General features: G+C 41.7%; 1 protein-coding gene and 1 long non-coding RNA gene across 3 annotated transcripts in view; one reads left to right on the top strand and one right to left on the bottom strand.

The window, feature by feature from the left end:
* The window catches only part of LOC111255285 (neuronal PAS domain-containing protein 2-like), a 154,062-nt gene that overhangs the window by 77,505 nt on the left and 55,400 nt on the right, over positions 1-21,157 (bottom strand). The window lies entirely within an intron of this gene.
* Positions 7,918-10,516, top strand: LOC147758987 (uncharacterized). Its single transcript, XR_015326257.1, has 2 exons — positions 7,918-8,777; positions 9,995-10,516. It is a non-coding gene; the product is annotated as an uncharacterized LOC147758987 (long non-coding RNA).

Below are 21,157 nucleotides of genomic sequence, written 5' to 3' on the forward strand. Positions count from 1 at the left end.
TTATGTTCTACTAGCCTTGAGGCATAAGAACAAAGCCATTAGAGGTTCTTAAGCAATTCTGATGGGTGAGATTCTACCTGGCGTTGAGAAGGGACTAAAGTTCCTCAGCGCTGTCCTTCGACGATCGAGTGCTCCGGTGAACCCTCGTGTTAAGTACAGTCGTACTAATATACTTGCTTCAGCTCTTGATATGATATATGCTGTATGAAAGATGAACGTAACAGACGACAGCGTTATGATCTACTAAATTAAGACTCCGAAGCAGATGTAGTTCTCTTATTAATAACATTCAAATCGATTACCGCGCCTTACGCCTTATTGAGCTGTGTGGATCTATATAATACGTAAATAACACAATTTATAATCAACGTCGTTAGAGTACGTGTATACCTTTACATATGGAACAAAAAAGCAAATTTCTGTGCGAGCGTTTCTGAATAAACTGCGTAGCATCAACGCCTAGTTTTTTTTACCTGTGAAAATTGTTCAACAGATATCGGTAGACGAATTTTTCTAATGACCAAAGCTATTCTTTCAAAATTATCATTATAATAATTACAATAGTTATTTCAAAAATTTAGTAACACAGTCAATAAATGCTAGGGATCTATACTAGTTCTCACCAGTTTTTCTCGCTAGTCGTTACTACCATAATAACAAAGCTAAATGTTCTCTCGATCATTCTACATTAGAAGTTCGATTGTTTAATAGATGTGTGCGATTCAGTGCAAAAGTGTGCCGTTTTCCCCCACGGAATCTTCTTTTCTATGAATAACGTTCTACCAACCCACTTCTATTAAAAACGAATTCTCTATATTTTGAGCTCGATGTCGTCGTTAAACGTTCCATCATACAGTCGACGCCCAAGTTCAAACCCAAACCACAATGTGTCCGTAAAATTAGCATGCAAATGCGTTACCCATTAATTTATCACGGGGGCCCACAAATACTACCGAATTCCACTATCTATACGCCTACACCAGCGTACAATGTTTCAACCAGATATCATTAAAAGCGAATGGCGTCTGCACATAAAACTAGGGAGCTTCTTTCTAAAAAGCATGTATGAGTCTTTCTATCGCCGAAACACACCTCAGTAAACAAGTTCACCGATCTCAAATGTATTGAATATTATTGAATGAAAGTGCCTTTGATCAGTAGGGCAGTCTTCGGTATTTTTAGAGGTGTCAACGTATGGTTCACTTATTATTGTTCCTTTTGATTGAGTGAAATTTATTTGTAGGATTATTTTGTTAATATATTGTTTATTCTTCTGTGAGGTAGAATCGTTTTTCACCAAAGTACTCCCTTATTTATTTGACAGCGTCCAAGAGTGCTCCTGCTTAAGCGATTGCCTTACGGCTTTGTCCGGTTATATAACCTATACCGTGACAGTGCATGCGTTACTGAGCACATCAAAATAGTCGGATCTCGGTATTTACATCCATTGTACCGTATTTCTACTTACATAGGGCTAAATGGGCGCAAAAAACTTACCCCCTTTACGCTGCTAGTCCGGACGCGGACAGCTCGCTTATAAAACAAGACTCTTTCTGAACGTCACTGAATAAATCGTATAAAAGAGAAAGAATTAAGATGAAAGCAGCAATTCTGATTTTTGAGCAAATACTAATAATTCACCTGACCTGAACCCTTGTCGACAATGAATGATAGTTTTCGAATTAGGGCCGAGATCGGTGTGATGCTAGTCTCGTTTAATGTAATCACATCGACCATTCATAGACGAAGCCGATTTGAAGCAGCGTCCGGTAAACAACCAGTTACATCGATATAAAAAGGCTTACTTTCGGTGGACAAGGCAGTCAATCCTGACAAACGAGATCCGTTCATTAGCGGTAACAAGAGCTATCAGATTCTATCAGCTCATTGAAGCACCTCTCTAGTGATCATAGGCGCTATTTTTCGATTTGACAATTTTGTGTTCGGTTTTCCATTGCGTCGATGAGTCCGTGCAAATGCCGTGTAGCAAATTACTAACGACATGTGAAGCCGGTCAAAGGCGCCGTAAACCTCAATTGAGCATCTAGAATAAAGGTTAATAAGTAGTTGTCCGAGTCATGTTAACCTGCTCATGCTGTTCATAATTATCGAACATACCAATAATAACTTATTATTTGATGTTATCGATAGTTTCGACATAATAGGCGATCGAGGTGGCAATCTCTTCGTTAACACCTTGTTGCAACTTGCTTATCTGTTTGTATCTCGGATACAATGGACCTTCTCTACGATACAGGCTTACATTAGGGTCAGGTTAGTTCATGCAGATTCAATCGTTTGAGCAACTACTTGTACGAATTATAGTACTTTTTTTTATAGTGTAATTTAGTAGCAATTGGATTGAATTAAAGGCTTCTGTGTATTTGGCATTGTTAGAAAATAAGGTGGTACGTATTTCTCAGATTACTGTTGCCCTCTACGTCTTATTTTTCGATAGATTTCAACCATTCATATCAATAAATTAATAAGTATTCATATGTAGAAGATAGGCTGCCTTTCAACTACGATGAAGATCATCGTTGAGTATACGATGTCACCTTTTGATGTCAAAGGCCATATGATAAACTTGCCTTCGCGTCAGTTTGCCGTCTCCACGTCCATATTAGCCAGATGCTTTCAAATCCACTATTTTTCCTTCCAAGCGTGTTTCTATTTATTGTCGTTTACTTTTTATGAAATATGTAAAATCTCTTTGACCAGTTATTATCAAACGAATTAGCCGCGATAGGTCTTCTGATTTTTCTGACGTGTCCTCGTGATAGCTTCGTGGGTACCGTATTTGCCTGCTAATCATAGGAACACATTGTGTGCGAACCCGGGCATAGACAATATCCGTTTCGTACTGAAAGCCAGTTGTCCGTCTGATGAAATGCCCAAGGGAGACACCGGACGTAGAGCACAGGGGCCAATGTTACTTATCGAATAATAGAAATGTGACGCAGTGATTTGTTGTGGCAATTAAAAACTCTGTGCATTTTTTCTGGCCTGGCGGACAATTGATGATTAACAATTTAAGTGAACTTAAGTAAAGCTCATCAGAATTTTGTTAGAGATGCGTTACCTAATCATACACGGTAACTGAACAGTCAACGACACAATTAAGTCACATCGTACTGAGAGAATGTTTCGGCTACTCTTACATTATCGTATACTCCATTATATTCGGATGTCTAAAAACGGGCCACTTAAATAACGACACGTTACGAAAAGAAAAAATAAATCAGATCCAAATGGTTATATCAGATATTGTAAGGATTATATGTCGTCTTTGTGATTATAATAAGGCTAAAGGGTGCTGTGTTTTCTTGCGCAAAACATGTTTGTGCCGTTCAAATTTGCCAACGGAGTACCTTCGGGGCATAAGAAAGCCCTCGAACTGGTGGCGATTCGCTTCTATTCAAAGTGACCAACGGTATCCATTTTTCTTTAGCTTTGCTCAAGATAAGCTATACATGAGCTGAATACCACTATCGTGCATGCACAATGGCTTTTTCAAGAGGACCTGTATCGCGTATGTGCTGTTCTGTATAGTTGTATATGCTAGAAGCACACTTCTCTTTTTCGTTGCCCAGACTTCTCTATGCCAACTTTGTTTCTGTCTCAATAGATTCTTGTTACAAGCTAAACATATATCGGGATGATACCTAGTCAGACTTCTATTCCAATGCTTTATGTGCAGAAAGTTATGTGCGGGTCTTGTGAAGCGTATCTTAACTCTCGTAAGAATGACTTACCGTAGTTCCTGCTCGGCAAGTAAAAATGACATAACGAATCGTCATATGCAATTTGTGCGACTATAAAGTATATTTCCAGAGAACTATGACGAAAATTAATCATTTTATCCGTACAGCCCGTTTTGCTCGTGGCATTAATGCACGTTTATAAGCAAGACAATGATATAGTTCTAACGCCATGCCATGGACGATTTTTTAAGTCAATATATAGTCAGTGTACATTCACGTTATCCCCTTCAGACAGTGGTTTAGTCAAAACAATACAACGTCTGCATATGCTCCGAACAGTCGTTGAGCAAAATCAGTCCATATATAAACTAACACATTTCTGTTTGATGATCTATTATCAACGTAAGAGCCATTGTACATAGTGCAGCTCATTCATTTCCTGTTAGAAACAGCGTCCGTACTATCGCTTCATCGGCGACTGCGATAGTTCGACGCTCCTTTTCCGGCACTACATTTATCAGGGGAACGCTACGCTGCAAATTACTGTAGGGACTAAACCGATATATTGAAGATGATACAGCCGCTGCTGATAGGTAAATATCCAGAGGGTATGATAGGTCTATCAAAAGTGCACAAATGTTTAATGCACAAACCAGAAAGCGTTTCAAGATCTTAAAGAAAGTGTGTGACCGAAATCAACTTCTTCAAGAGTTATCTTTACTACTGGAAGACGCATTCGACCTTTTACTCAGTCGCTTGAAAGTTCCTTAAAATGGCCGTACAGTATAAAGCGACCGTCTTCCGCAATTTCTAATTAAAGTTTTAGTTTATTTTTCTCTTTTCTTTTTTTCAATAAACTTGCATGTAGCGCGCCGTTCGGCTGTCTGGTCTCGTCAGCCAGACAGATGCTTATGCTTTGATGCTCATTTTTATATCTAAACGATGTATAAGTTCTCTGTTTATATTGAACTTTGTGTAATGTAAAATTAACTTTCTACCGCATCTGATAATTAGGTGTCTATCGTCGTTGGCCTTGGTTGTATCTTGACAAGCCCAAAACACTTGCAGCTCTTCGGTTTGAATGTGTAAATAGACAGTGGGCAAGAGAAACAGAGGCGAATCATTTAATGCCGGAGACGTAAAAGTGTCAAATAAATGCAAGTATTCCGGTCGTGGTTATTCTAAATAAAAGGAATAGTTAAGAAAGATATACACCTTATCACCATGTTGTTGGCCAAGATCCGCTGTGCTTGTCATAAGCAGAGGCAGCTTCTAGCCAATTATACCTTATCCGATGGAACGCCTAACGGGGGTACCGAACGTAAAACTTGGAAGTAACTAGTTTTTAGCCAATTGTACAATTAGATCAGCAGTCAGTTGGGGGCTTGTGCACGATGGTTATTCATCGATCTTTTTTAATGTTTTCATATATATACCAATGCAAACGAATTTTTTTATTTTCATGTCGCACTATTTAAAGCCGCCCGGCTGATTTCCATCTCATATGAGGTCTTCGGAAGCATTACAGACTCGGAATTTTTATTGATACAATAACTCGGTTCGCGTTACCTGTTGGTCAGTAATTACCACGATATATAAAATTATTTCTATCTAATGTCCCTCTAATATCCGATTTTCCGTGTAATATATAGGTGTTATTTTGTATAATATGATTTTTTTTTCACACATTTCGCTTTTCTCCCGTTTCGATGGCTTTCTCTCCATCGGTTAGACTTTAGCCGCCATAGTCGTACCACGCCGACCGTAGCGAATCTTCGACTTTTAACGCTACAATTAAAAGGGGTAAACACGAAAGCAGAGAGCAGTCACTTCAGTCACTGCAGCATTAACTGCTGCCATTGCAACTTACTGAGAACATAGTCGATCAGATACACCGACGCGCTGCTTCAATCTTGATCTTTGTTTATTTCTATTTTCTTTTGTAATCGTTCATTCTCGATTGTTTAGAAATAAAACACGTTTGTGTGTCGGTGTGTTTCTTCTTTCACTTTTAAATGGACATTTGTATGCGAGCTTATATGTCGTGCATTTCGTATTTGCCGGTTTCTGCTTTCTTCTTCCAAAGTCCTTGCCCAATAACACGCCCTGCTGTGGCGCTATCGCTACGTTTTTAGCCGATCTTCACATGTTAACTGTTTGACGCTAGCGTACCCGTCATTTTGCTTTTGCGGCCGCCCATCTATATTTGTCTGTCCGTCTCTATTTCGGCCCACGTATAATTTCTCCCCCTCGCAGAATGTATGGAAGCCGTTGAGGTTCGCTGAGGGTCTGTGGCAATCAGAATACGTCATTAGACATTCATGCTCTCACTACGCTTGCTAGCCTTTGCCCGCTCAACAATCTGACCCTCCGCGGTCGGTGACCATTGCCAGCTGCCATCGTGACTAGTGCCAGCGCCTTTACCATCGTTAGCTGCTGCCCAAGACTGAGAGCTTAACGATACGCCGACCTTGACGTCTCTGCGACAGTTGCAAGGAAGCTCTTGTTGATAGTGCAGTTAAACTGTTCTAATACGGTGAAAGCGAGTCGAACATGTTGCTAGGCAGCCCATCAATAGGTATGGCCTTGGTAAGCTGTGACGGCGATGCCTACCTTTTACTAGGTACAACCCGGACTAGTAGACACAGGGTAGTAATAAATAATCTAGCCGAGCTAAGCAGCTAGTGGCCGCAATACATCCCCCCTAAGATCTGCTTGTTGATGGTACTTGATATTCGCTCTATCTGTTACCTGTTAAGGCCGTACGGCTCACAGCTATAGTAAAGAAGTTGTTATAGCACTGGCCGTCGTACTGAATAGACTGCGAGGTCCGAGATCTATGCGAGTCGACCAGGGGTGTCGACTTCAATCAATAGAGTTAACGGCGAAGCAATGATGAAGAAAGCAGCGGAAAAGGAAAATAAAGAAAGCAACAGAGCGAAAATGTACGGGGAAAAGCGAAAGAAATAAAAGGCAAAAGAGCGAAACAGTCTAATAGTAACTTCTGAATGAACTACTAATGACGCTCCTTTGATTGTCAGCGTACTGGCTGCTGATGATAAGGTTTATTTTACATAATATAGTTACCGTTGTTGGCCCGCACGCTAGCTAATATAATTTTAGTTTATAGTATTGTTGTTGGTGTTACTGTCGATACTAGCATTGGTCGAACGGGCCAAGTGAAGCCACTCAATTAATCAGTGCGTTCTATTCTACTTTGAAAGCCTGACGCGCCGGCTACGCCTAGGCGACTCTCGTCCACCATACGCTTTGGAAGCACCCAATCATAACGTAGCAGGATGTGGGTACACCTAACTGGCTGACCATTTCTTAACTTACACCCTTACATGTTACGTTATACAATATATGGTATTGATACTACTGCGCTTCTTAGTAGACAGAGCGGACTCAGGAGCGTACTTAGTTGGCGCAGAGGCAGCATAAATGCTATATAATGATACATACAGGGCTGGCGAATACAGGCATGCATCGTTATACACTATGAACTTAGCGAAATTACGCGCATGGTCAGATTTTCCTTAGGCTCACAGACATAGAGAGGAAAAGGTCAAACCAAAACAGCGCGTCAGCACAGCAGAGTAGAATAACCAGTATACAATGCCAGAGCCGTTACGGCCCAGATTTCACAGTGAGAACAAGTCGTCGCCTAGAATAGTCTCGTTTCATAGACTCATTGAGGTACGTGACGGTCCTCATGACAGCGGAAACTACAGTTTACTGTAATTCCCTTGATCTCATAGCACTCGTAGTCTGGCTGCCGTTTATTCTCGCGTCGGCTGATTGCTGGCAGGGCCATCGCATCGCGAAATGCGGCGGGCACGATAATGATTCTGGCTCGCCTAAAGCAAAGTGGTCTCACATACATAATACCTATGTTACTATTTCTACACATAAAACTGTATAACGTAAATAGTATTACTGGTGACAACTGCTTCCGGCCGTCGACACAGTTTCTCGTTCTTCCCGTCCTTCTCTATTATTGTTGCCATCATCGTTGTCGTCCATCACTGTCAAGGTATCGGTAGGCAGTTTGAGAAAAATGCCCGCCATATATTTAAACATATGTACAAACCTAGATAAAAGAGCAGACGTCCCAGAAATAAATGCATGCATTCGACGACTGTGCTTCTGTCAACTCTGCCCACTGCCCGCAGTGACCGCAGTACTGAAGAACCCAACAGAACATAATAGAGACAACCGTATTACAGTCCAGGTCTGATTATTCGAGACCACTCCATACATATATATCTAGGAGATATTCAAACGTGCTGGGACATTCGGCCTAATAACGTGTAATCCGGAATACTGGCGCCACGCTGAGAATACATACGTGAGCGTGACTGTTATAGGAGGCAGCATCAAGATGATTACCAGGGACGGAGATATTGAGAGAAGGACTCCATTTGAAATGGTGTCATCTTAACGTTACGTCAAATGTCCGAAAGGTGACAAGGGCGCAGCGCCTGTGGAGCAGAAAAGATTTGACTAAGCCCTTTGTAATCGTTAATACTTGTCAGGTGAAGGTATTGCTTGACGATGCAAACGCAACCGCACGTACGTCTTGATGAAATAATAAGTAAATTTGGCGAGATACACTCTCTCGGCGTTTTATTTAAGATAATCGTGGCGTATATCGAATCTTCGTTTTATCTAATTTTAACATCGTAAATGCGTAGATTTCCTAGACGCATCCAGTCTTCTTTCTTTTAAACATAGGGATAATAAAAATAAGATAGGCATTGTTTGTGGACTAGGAAGTATATGAACCAGGCAAATATTCATGTACACGTTTAGTGTACATGAATACGTATAACGTAACCAAAGTGAAGATAACATTTATGTCCTTCGTATAGTGATTATATGCGTACGTGTCACATGGAAGCGAAAAGTAAGAGCATATTCTCAACGATATATAAACGTATTTAAATAGCGTTAATAATACGCTACTGCAGTGTAATAACATAATGCCGATATGAGTTAAGTTTTCCAATGACAAAAGTGCAATTGACAAGACCAGACCCGACCCCAAGTAGAAAAAGAAGGGTCTTACGGGTAAGTAGGGTGAGACTCTCTGATGCCTCATTTATGAGATTTGTTTCTAGATAAAAACAGATGTCTCAATTAATTTTTCTATATGCGAAAAATGTAATTTGTGAATATTCGTGTTGTGTTTATTCAAGATAGCCGTCACTCACCGCTGTTACAGCTTAAATTCAGAACCTAAACCCCTTATTCAAGTAGGCGTTGCTCAAGTACGTTACATACAACAAATTTCGACAAAATGACATTTTGAGGCAATAGCAGAAAGAAGTCCTAAACGTGCAAGGCACCGAGAAACGAAAAGCCTCAGAAGGGTTAACTGTTGAAGCATATGTGGACGACAGTTAACAGTTAGTTTCTATTTTGCTTTCCAGTTGTTTATTTCTGTATCAAAAATTTACCCATATTAAAAATAATTTTAGGCTAGTTTTATTAATTTTTAAGCTTCTTAAACCTAAAACCTATCAACGACCGTCCGATTTACCTTTTGAAACACTTGTTTGGATTTTTCATGAACTATAGAAAAATTAGCAGTATCATAGCCCGTCGAGTTCGAGCAAAAAGGAAGTCTTTAATTTTAGCGAGGCTTACAGAGCGCAAAACGGCTGGGCTGGATAACAGCTAATTTTCGCAAAAAATATTATTTTTTTCAATTGCGAGAACGACGCACCTTTTTCTGTAATGTTGAGAAAATTATGATACCAAGGATCACGTATGAAGGCATCTATATGCAATATAAACACGTTAAGGTCTAGGAAAGTATTTTTTAGTACATTTTAGCAGCATGATTTCCAGTCGGCTATATTTCATACCTGGGTGTTTTTTTTTTTTGCTGTAAATTCTCGCGTCTTAATTCTCATTTCTCCTCTCTATCGTCGAGTTGCGGAGGAAAAAGGCTGAAATTGTTGTTGGAGGCTAGTGTCAAATTTGTTCGCTAATTTGGATATGGTTATGTAATTGGCTGTAAGGAGCCAGTTTTTCGCTTCTGCATCTTGCTTGGTAAATGGCTTGTAATTTGTTTTCCTGTGCACGTTCGTCGAAGACGTACCCTTTTCTTCCTGGCATAGCGGTCGTACCTGCGAATCCATTTCAAGAGCGGATTGGATGGCTTCAAAGTAAACCAATTGTTAGAGCGGACTGTTAAATGGCACGATGTCCATAACAAAGCAGAACAAATATTTCGAACAAGCAACAAAATACTCAGTGACTAATTGTCTAAATCTTTTAAGGTAAGATCGCTCGTTGCGCACCGGGGCAGAAAAAGACCGCTGAGTCTCCCTCCGTTCGTATCTATATTCTTCCTTCGTCCTGTATAGCCTTCGCAGGAAGTTCAATCTAATCAGAGTGAGCGAAATCGACAATCTCGTGCAGATGTTCGGGTAGGCGTTTGGCTGTAATATCGACTAAAAGACGCAGGAGACGACAATCTATCGTTTTATCATAGAGAATTGGTTCGAACTGGCGCAGGCCGTTAAAGACGAAGAGGGAATGAGTTCTACTTGCAGGAAGATGAGACGATACCATCGGCGGTAGCGTTACGGTTTAAACCAATAGAATTTGACACTGACCATCGCTTATGCCAACTATGTATAGATATGTGCAGCTAACCATTGAAATACAGTTGTGCGATGCTGGTTAGCCACAAGATCCATCGGTAACAAGAAAAGTTCGTTACGTTCAACCTAAGAGACAGAAAAAGAAAAGGACGGGTGTTGTAAAATAAATCAAACATCTCATACGAATTAAATAAATGCGCTTTGTCGCTGGCTGAACTTTTTGTGCCCCCTGTGCTGTATGCTATAGTCTAAGCTTTGAATGAGTCAGCATCTTACTCGAAATATGAAATCTGACAGGTCAGTTATGCTCTCTGTGGTGACACCGCATCGCGTAGCCAACAGGAGCCGATAGAACGGAAGAGGGAACCGTTCAGGATCGGCATGGTCGAATGCTGCAGGAAGTGTTTCATGGTCTGGACGCCAGATTTAAGTCCATTCTTGGTTTATATTTTTAGACACTCTAGCCATTTCGTCACTCGTTGCAAGGGACAGTAATGAAAATGCATATGCATCTATGAGATTTCGTTGCGTCTCGACGGAACCGTCGTCAATATGACCAATCCTGACTAACTGCAGTAGCGGATTGAAACTATCTGTTACGCTCGAAACATGTCTGTCGGTCGACTTGTCAAGTACTATCCTATCATATATTGTAAGGACTACTTGGTGACGATTTAAATTTTAGACGTTTACTTCCATTTGCCGGTTCGCTCGCATTCGGTTTCAGTGACCGATAGTCGTGGGACGGCTTCTTTTAGGGTGTCTTTCTAGCACGCTAGTCAGTGGTTACTTCTCAAGCGAATAGCAATGCGGGCAACAGTGCGCGACTCATACGGAGGGGTAGCAGATAGAGCGTCGAGACCCATGACCTGTCAGTGTGGTCCACAGCTAGCGCGATCTTGAAGGCGCATTTACCCCGCTCGGAGAACGTTGCGAGTAGACATTGTACGAGCTGATGCTGCTAATGCTATTACAGAGCAACGAAACCCGAGTCGATATATGCAAAATCGACATATTATCGCAGCTGCACGTATACGTGTTTCGATATCATAGCGTCAATAACGGCTAGGTAATATTCATACTAGATGAAGGCTTAGAAAAACATTGCCCAAGGATTGTAAGCTTCCTGTGTCCAAGTATTTAGCCATTTAATTCTGACTAGTCCGAGTTCAAATTGTCAATTTGGCCTTGTTTCTTCGCACCGAGACAAATCCCGCGTACAATAACTATATGTTTCTGATGCATGTGTTATGTGCCTGTTTGTGAATAGTCTAACTGTCAGTTATGTCGGACGTAATCTCGCCCCCGCAGTAAATTCGTCAAAAATTGAAAAGAAAACCCAGTTTCGTTTTCTATATATATTACAGTGTTCCATATTTCATGCCAACACTATGGTGACTGTTAATTCTTCAGCGACTTTCCCCTTCACTGTATAGATATGGCCGCACCTGCGACAATGCTTATAATTCAAATTATGTCCAATATGTCCCCTATAATATAATATACGTATGTATCAATACTATCGCTTCGTGATTAATAACTCAGCCTAAAAATCTTCATATACCTCGGTTTATATACACCTCATATCACTGGTCGATTAGAGACGTTTACACGTAAACGACACAATGCCATAACAGCGGTCGGTCCGTTATTCGTTCTTCCATTGCATATAGTGATGGAAATTATGTATGCATAAACACATAAGATTGTTAAAAGTAAAGCAAAACTCAGAAGTGCCTGTTAGCCATTAACGAGCACTGAATGCACGCCATGGTCATTGCTTGAAGTTGGGTCTTTCCTAAACAATAGCCCAGCATTCACCGTACGCCACTAAGCAGTGCGGTTGATACAATCTGAAATTACTATGGCCGCTCAGCATCAGAAATTTTGCCGAAGTCGCAAATTGTGGTAAGCCACCAGGTAGATCGTCCTATGTACCTTAGTACTATTCTTTTTTTTTTTATGTTTTTTCAACTGCTTCTCTATCAAGTTGTAGTGAGCACGCTATAAATAACTCTGTGTTGTGTGTAGAGCCGCTTAAGTCGCCGAATCCGGATGCGTGCCGCATGCATGGATAGGTGAACTCGTCTAAAATAGCCGAGAAAGCCAGCCATCGCCACTATGTTAGGTGGTGTCAATAGGCGTCGATTAATCTCAGGATGCTGTCGAAAACCATCGTTCAGTCGACAAATGGTCTCACTGTAATTTCGTAGAAAGCTTCTGAACCGTGAGAGACGCTTCAGCGTTTCTGACACATGTCCAACAGGGTGGGCGAACGTTGAAACTATGGACTGGGTCATGATGTTTGTTGTATGCAAGAAGTTTGAAACTGTATTGCTTGTCTCGCTGCATATGCCTGTAGGATACGGCAGGATGATATATATATATACCTCTACGGCTATATATGCGTAGGGCGAAACGCTCGTTCCTGCCGGCCGATGATTAAGCTAACCCAGCTCGTTCTACTATAACGGTAGGATGACTGGCGAAAGAGGTACGCTGCTAACCAGACTTGTTTAATGGGTGACGGGACGGCGTCGCAATTATTAGAGTTCGACGAGACCCTACCGAAGGGATCAAACAAACAATTTGCGTGTTTGGGCGGGAATCGCGAATGGTCGGCCGATCAGACGATACCAGACGACATTTACTAGGGGCATGACAGTTTGTGTGTGTGTTGAATGAGCCGAGCGCGAAACTGCATTTCAGCGTATTCTTGGTACAAACGCCGGAAACATCCGCCACCAACTCCCAAGGGCGTACCCAGCACCTATATGGGTTCGCAAAAGCGGTATATAAATTCGCAACCCCCGCACGTTGCGGTTATAAGGGCACGGCTGTTGAACATACCACCCTCAATCAATGCACAACTGACCAGTCTTTGGTGGGCGACGATATTACGCTTAGGGAGGGAAGGATGAACGGTCAAAGAGGGAAGAATGGACGAAATTGTACGACGGCTAGTGGTGCGCTATTCTCCGGTATGGGGGGAATATGCAATATAGCACGTGGGTGAAACGCGGCTGTGATATGTGGGTTGGGGTGAAACCTAGAGCTAGAAAAGTATCTTCCCACTTCAACGACAACCGATGTACAAACTGACATTAACAGAGGTCACTTAAGTAGAGGAAAGTGCACAGTCGTAATTACGAGTAGTGCCACAACAAGAGCTCGTACTTCGAAGTGGCAGGAGGCCTGACTGTGTAGGCCTTCTGTGGCGGAGTAATGTTGTAAAGTGCTGCCCATATCATTGGGCATCGTAAGCCGTGCAGCCCGCCAGTCACACAACGAAATCCCACTCGACAGCCGCGCCAGGAAATGCATAAATCCCTCGGGACTTATATGCTTGACAATATAACGTAAGATTTAATTTTAAATCTCGCTCTTTAGATCTGGGGAAACTAGGTCCGCTTAATCCTAGAAAATAGCGTTGAATAAACGTGGCCGGGCTATGTCAAATACTTTAGTAGAGATATATTAATAAACGAAAACAAAATGCTCTTTTTTACCAGCAAATGATAAAGCTAAACCAGTTTATCTATTTTCGAGGCAGGGTTGAAATGGGTGACGATATGGTCGAAAGATTGCTTAAGCGGTTGGTTAATTAGGATCGCTGACTGGGGCTGAATCCGGCTTAAGCGATAGACTGGGAAGTATAAGCGGCTTGTTGGAAAGAGCCCACTTGCTTAAAAAATGAGCCAATAGAAATACATTTTGCCAAAAGTGGCCTATGCTTGATTCTATTTCAAAATTGGTGCAAAGAGGACATGAAAGCTTCAAACGAACGCTGCACAAGCTTCCTTACCCGAAAGAAGACGACTTGCCGGCCTAGTTCGCCCAGGGATGTACAGGGATGCTGAAAATACTTTTAGTAAGTTCCAGAGTGCCTAACAACCACTAGTTGTTGAGTTAAATATGAGTGTCAAGTGTATTCTTGGGTGTTGTGTAATATTCGGACGGCGAGATCAGTACCCTTAGCTACCTAGCTTCCTTACAGTATTCTATGCTACGCTACACCAGGGTAACGCAAGACCTTATGCTAGAATCGTATCGTACATGCTAGTAGGAGCATCGCGCACACACTGGACTATCTTCATGTTACGTGGGTTCCATCAGACTTGCCCGCAGAAATCAAAAGAAAGTCTAAACAGCGCCAACGTGATGGAGTTACGTGCATTGGAAAAGCACAGAGCGGGTGGTTATAAAGTGTTTGTTTCTGCCGGTCAACCGCAATGATAAACCAACCCGCTTCAATATATATTTGCCGGGACGTATCATATTATAATTCCGCCGAATATGTATATATAAAGTCAGCACATATACATGTTGACATTATATAGACGTGTCGTAGTTCCAACGGATTTCGTTTTACGGGGAACGCGAGGGTCCGGTTTAGCCTTTGATCAAGACCGGATTAGGTATAGGTCTGGCGCAGGCGGTGTCAGATTCATCGTATCATCATAGCAGATCAGTGTACATAAAGAATGTATACCACTCGTAAGTTGGTAAATAACTGCATAAGATATATATCCAGGCATAATTCTTCAATACGAAATAAAAAGTACATGACATGCTGTTCGCCAATAAGTTACTGTCATGTTGGTATCAATACTATATGGCGCAGAAGTTCTTCGCAAAAGAGCCTGCAACATAGTTCCGCACAAAAAAACACCTTTTGCATTTAAAGCCCAACAAATCGTAAATACATGAAGGTCACACCAATATTTTGCAGACATCGAACACATACAGCTTTGATAGAATCCGAATGCGCGTTACCAAGATTACTACCATCTCGCCTCACACAAACCGTATCGTAAAGTATTCAGAGGATGTAAAAACTTAATCACTATCACCATTTAATGTAGTCAATGCTACCCACTCTATGCTTTTTGAACCATAATGGCTCAGCGTTCTTAAATGCCTCGTCACACCGAGGCCAAAAAATAAAATTGGTACCTCTGCGATAATATACAAACACTGTCCATCTGCGAACCGTCTCGAAGCCCGTGCTATTTTTTTTGATGAGATATTTCTTTTTTTTTTAGATGGGCGAGCTTTTCAGAGCGAAACGATTGCAAGCCGAACAACAGAATAGAAGTCCAGTTTATTATAGCACTAAATAGCGCGAAACATTTGTGTGTATGCGTGTGTAACGCAAGCCGTTCTAAAACTAGTATTGTTTCTCTGGGTGTCTGCAAGTTGGGAAAAAATTGCCGCAGTTGTTTAATCGATTAGCAGTAAACGTTGGTAGGACACAGCCTGCGTCCACTTCGTTGTTTTTGTCGCGTAGGCCTAGCAGTCTGATGGGTACATTGTGATTTACTGTATTAATAACACGCAATAACCATACGTGATTCTGTCTTTGGACACAGCAGCAGCAGCAGAGTAAAACGACTTTTAGGCTCTCACAGCCAGATATTGCTCTCGACTGTGCGCTTTAAACCCAGTTTGTGATTCCTTTGCTCCCTGGTAAAATCTTTGCCTTCGAAGACACGAAACCCTTTCGCAACTTTGGTTTCTGTTTTCCTATTTAAGTTGAAATTGAATAGCTAACTTCATGAAGCACGCTGCTACACCAACAGGTGATCTCAAATTATAAAAAAATAGTGAGCATGAGAAAAAGAGCTAAATTATCTAACGTGTTTTGTAATATACGTAGGCGTTTTCGCAGCCTTCACTCTCCGAAAAAAACAATTAGTTTATCTTGAATAGCTAGAACAAGGATGAAAATTCGTTCCTAGATTTAGAAAAACCTTTAGACTAAGTGATGATGAGTATACGGCAAAGACTAAATTTAGTTCTAAAGGGAGTTTATTTAGGATAATGGTTGCTCTAGGCTCAAACACCTATCTCGATACATGAACGCTTTGGTAAATTGACTAAACGTCAGGGAAAAAATGGCCAATACTCCCTGAATGACATTATGAGAACACTGTGAGCCTGGCATTTATAACGAGTGTCACGTTTTTTCATTGTATATCTTCTCCAAACGCGGAACAAAAAATTATTCATTGACTAAATACATATATCAGCAGAACAAGTTTAAACCTATCCATGTCTGGGTACAGCATAACTACACCTCGCTCGCAGTGAACTGCTTAACAGAAGTGTTGAACATATGCTTTTTACTTAGCTGACCCATGCTGCCTTATATAGAACAAATCATGCCGTGATTCAGGTAGTGAAACACCGTTTATCATCTTTTCTAAAGCGCGGAAGCAATTGAAATCATTCGGATTTAACGAAAATGTACTTGAAGACATAATTCAACGCTGTCTCGATCTAAGTTTTGGTTGAAGCTCAACAATGAGGTCGTGCTTTATAGTCGGGGCAACTACGCCGTGTGCCAAGCCAGGTTCTTCAGGAACTCGAAATGCAATGGCATTAACCCTTCGCTTTTCGGGCAATATCTTGTTATAACTAATATATCTGGCAACTAAGAGCCCCAGCTTACGCATGACTCCATTCAGCACTGCAGGAAGTACGTTGACCTGCCAGTGCAAGTCAATGCACAGTTTCCCTCATGTAATTTTCTTTACACACGGGAACTCGTTCTTCCGTTTGGAATCCTGAAATATAGTCATCTACTCTGGTTTTCAGCCGTTTGCTTTACGTTCTGAAGATCAATGCACTAACAACAAACTGCTATTCCGTTCTAGGCCTTTCTGGCCGGTATTGCCATCAATGTCCAATAATTTCTACCAAACAGGATCATCGAGTGTTGTCTCTTAGCGCTGAACGATATCTCTGCCCAAAAACGCATTGTCGGATGACGCACTGTTTATTAAGTCGGATTTTTCGACTTACTAAACAACTGCCGGCAATCTATTAAACAATATGGTGTCACATCATCATCATGGTAAATATTTGCAGAAATCGAAGTGCATAGAAGTTTCAATGGCTATATTTCTCCAGAAAGGGTACTATCGTCTATTTGTTCTCAGTGTTTAGTGACCGAATCGATAAAATATTTAAAAAGCTCGATGACGCTGTGTATAATTTCACTTCAACTATTGAATTAGGTTACCCTGAAGTTCAGATTATCCAAATTATACTTGTCGTAAGGTATATATTGTTGGCGGAGCTTGAACCACCGACCTCTGGCTGGTTTCTAACCGTCCTAGTTTCCGCACTCTCAAAAAAAGAGCGGAATGGCAGTCACGTTAGCCGTTCGTATTTCTGCGAAAACGATGTCCGAATTTGAATCGATTTGTTTGATTGTTTAGTGAAACAGCAGATCCGTGCGGGTTCGCATTGTTCTCTGTTGTTTTTCCCCATGCTCTGCCTCCTGACTCTCGATTGTAGCCACTAATCGTATTTGTGATAGAAGTAGCTGTCCGCGTCATCAGCTTTCATTCACAAATCAACGAACTTCACCGATGCTTCACTAGCCACCCTAACCCGTTTATGTTCGACCTAATTTTCGTCCTGCTGGGACTTTCGAAATTTCGTTCGGTTTAGTTCTTGTGTTGTTTCTTCTATTGCTTGCTTGATTCTTTTCGATCAAATCTATTGTATGTTGCCTGTATAGACCAGGCGTCTCCACAATGCTAACACATCGGCCTGTCGTCGAGGGAAAAGCATCGACACGCTGCTGCTGTTGTTCATGGTGGGTGCTTGCCAATGGCAAAGCAAACGCTCACAATCCTTTGTACAAATAAACACCATCACTTACAGTGTCCAGATGATAGGGATCCAGCGACAGAAGTAGACCCGTTAAACGGAGTAGCTCTCAGAGCAATTACCATCCACCTACGATAGCGTCAGTGCCTGCAAGACCTGAACTGGGATAAGCGAATAGACGCATTTATATATAGAGAGAGAGAGAGTTAGCTAGAGACAGTAAACAGCGATCGCTCGGATTTCTTGCGCGCACTTGCTCCGACGTCTTTATCGGGAGCTTGCACTGTCCGTAACAACTTCTGTTCCCCTGCTTGAATGTCAGTTTAATGTATTTCACTTGAGAGATAAATAAACAAATTAACTAACGATAACAGAGAAGATGCTGTTCTGCGAGTCCAGGTTCCTGCAAGCGTATGTCACCACCGACGGCTACTATTACCGAAAAAAGATGGCCAAACAACCATCTTGGTGTTCTTTCTAACAGTTAGAGAAAGTCTATAGTAAGAACGACCGCAAAGACAGCAGAAGTGATTGTCAAGAAGTCATGTCGATAAAAATATCCGAGAAAGTGAGAGGGAGTAATCTCTCGTTAAAAAGGAAGGGATTGAGACAAAAAGAAAGTGGGACGCGGTAAGGCTTGAAAACTGCGGCCACAGCAGCTGCTGACGCTAACATCGCACAGTTCTTCGCATATTACCTATATACATACGCTGACAGACGGCTGACAGACCTGTGAGATCGAATGATGGGCCAGTGGAGCGCGGATGAATATAAAGGGACAGTAAGTATTATCACAGGTTGATACAAGTAGAACATGGACGGCATCAGTAAATGTGCGCACAAGCATACACATAAATATGAAAGCTAAAGGTAGTACAAGCAGTAAGTACCTTTTCCCCCTTTTGTTTTTTCAGCGCTTTCGTTCTTCCTTACAAGCGTTTCTTTGTAGTACTTCAGTGAAACAAGGTAACACTGACTGTAGCCAGCGCGTTCGTATCTGGCGGAAGAGCACACTATTATAATATAACACCAATATATTCGAAAGCCCTCTGGGTTTACCTCGTCCCTTTTCTTTGTGCTTGCCAGAAATAGGCTCATGCAGAGTTGTACCGGATCTGTCTCGATAGCTCTTCGTCCAGTTCTTTTGTTTGTCGTGCGTAAAGTCTACGGTTGCCGAATTTCTCTGCGTTCGCATGTTATGTCTGAGCCCGTATTCAATACTAGCTAGAATTACATTCCCTTACATCGTGCGGCCAGGGATCAACATAGCGGCCCACAAAAATGTTGGTCGATCTATGCGCAGTCTGTAACAGTAGCAATGTAAAAATAGCTATTGAAGTTAGTAAGGAATCAGCGTTCAAGGAGTGACAGCAGTACTAGTAAAAATGAAGCTGATAAGAAATGCAACGACTGGCGGTCGAAGGAAGAGCAACTAAGACTCTTTAATTCACGGGACATTGTTTTGAAGAAGTAAATGTCTTTATACTTGCCGGTCAGGTTGTTGCCGGTTCAGCTAGCTGTAGGCTGTGAAGTTGCAGGGCAGCGCCGGTCTGTATGTACGCCCCAGAGAAAATCACTGCTATTTATTATAGTTGATGATCTCGACCAAATAAACAAACTCCGACGCCTGGATATAATTGCCTAGAGTTGCGTTTAAGTAGTGGATGAAGATGTCGCCCATGAACAGCTAGCCAGCGAGGCGCTCACCGCTACAGGAATAGCCCTTATCTCAATTACACCGCATCCCTACCGCACTATCATGAGGCATGATGTTATCCGTTGGTTCGTCATGAATTGACATAATCACCGTTCAGAATAGTTTCACAATCGCCGTTGCTAGTACGGCCCTACTGCGCATTATCGGCTGAAATTCGGATGATCTGACACATAGCGCTCGCTCATTGATCGATCGTCAAAGTGAGGTGAAACGCCATGTAATGCCATTGAGGTAGACATGCGACCAGGATAACCCGAATCATAGAGAAAAGTCTTGCAGAGATAAAACAACAAAAGAAATTTTTGCATAAGCAGAGAGTTGCAACTTCGTTTAGTGCAGCGATGGCTGCGACTGCTCAGCCAGCTCCAACCGCCCAACATAGAACAATAACAACTTCAACTCTACGGGTAACAGGCGAAAGAAAGTATATTACAGCATTTTTACAGCGTCAGTTTTCTTTTTCTATTAATTATCTTGGTTCTTGCTTCAGCTTTCTATTATTCTTCCCATCCTTGCTCGTCATAACAATCACTACGGGCTGTGCGCACGTCTACCTACCAGCCCTGGTCATAAATTTTTAGATTAATTAACTATATTTCTTGTCGCTCAACCTTTCTTTTAGTACTCTTTCAATCAGAAAACTGTATTGTCAAAAATATGGCTGTTAGTTTTCATCGATTATTACAAATATGCCTTACACGCAGGGGCACGCACATGAGGACCGATTACGACAGACCTCCGTCGAAAAATTGGGCGAACAGTGAAGGTATGTGTCGTCTTCATCGAAGTCTCAGGAAGAAGATCAGGAAAGAAGGTGCAAGCATAAATTGCATACTTGTCAACAGAGGGCCATCAGTACTTGTTGTCGACGACGGCAAAAAATTAAGGGGACGGCAATGAGCCATGGGAGACATTCTTGAACGAGAGATACAAGCAGAGATGCTGCGACGCTGAAGCTGCTAGGGGGTATCGACGTTTCACATATCAACACTTGGGTATATTATGTGAATGTGGGCCCGCCCGTGCGATGTTTTCCTTGCCATAACTAGATTCTACTATCCGGGCCTACCGAACACAGACTATTTTACGATGCCGATGTATGCATTTGTTAGCATTATCTGTCAGTTGCTTAATAAAAAAAAAATAAAAACGGCTTTCTTGTGTGACGGTATGGAGAGCTTTTCGGGAACTTGTCTTCGTTACCTTTTATAAAGGAACTTCTGCGATAGCATAGATACGTGTGGGACGATCGATGAATGATTGACGCACACTTTCATTCAGTAACTTATTTCAATCGAATCTCGTCAGAAAGACTCTATAGACTTGTATCGACCAGCAGTACAATAGATACCCACTGAAAGTACCGGCTAGTGGTCAGTTACTAGTTGTGGTATCGCTTCGTTTCACGCTTTTTAAGGATCGCGTATTTTCATCAAATGTTTGCCTGAAAGCAAATTTATAATAGTAGTCTAGGAATTGTATTGTAGCACGTCACG

Source organism: Varroa destructor, unplaced genomic scaffold (genome assembly GCF_002443255.2).
Source record: "Varroa destructor unplaced genomic scaffold, Vdes_3.0 BEIS01000001.1, whole genome shotgun sequence".
NCBI classification, from domain to species: domain Eukaryota; kingdom Metazoa; phylum Arthropoda; class Arachnida; order Mesostigmata; family Varroidae; genus Varroa; species Varroa destructor.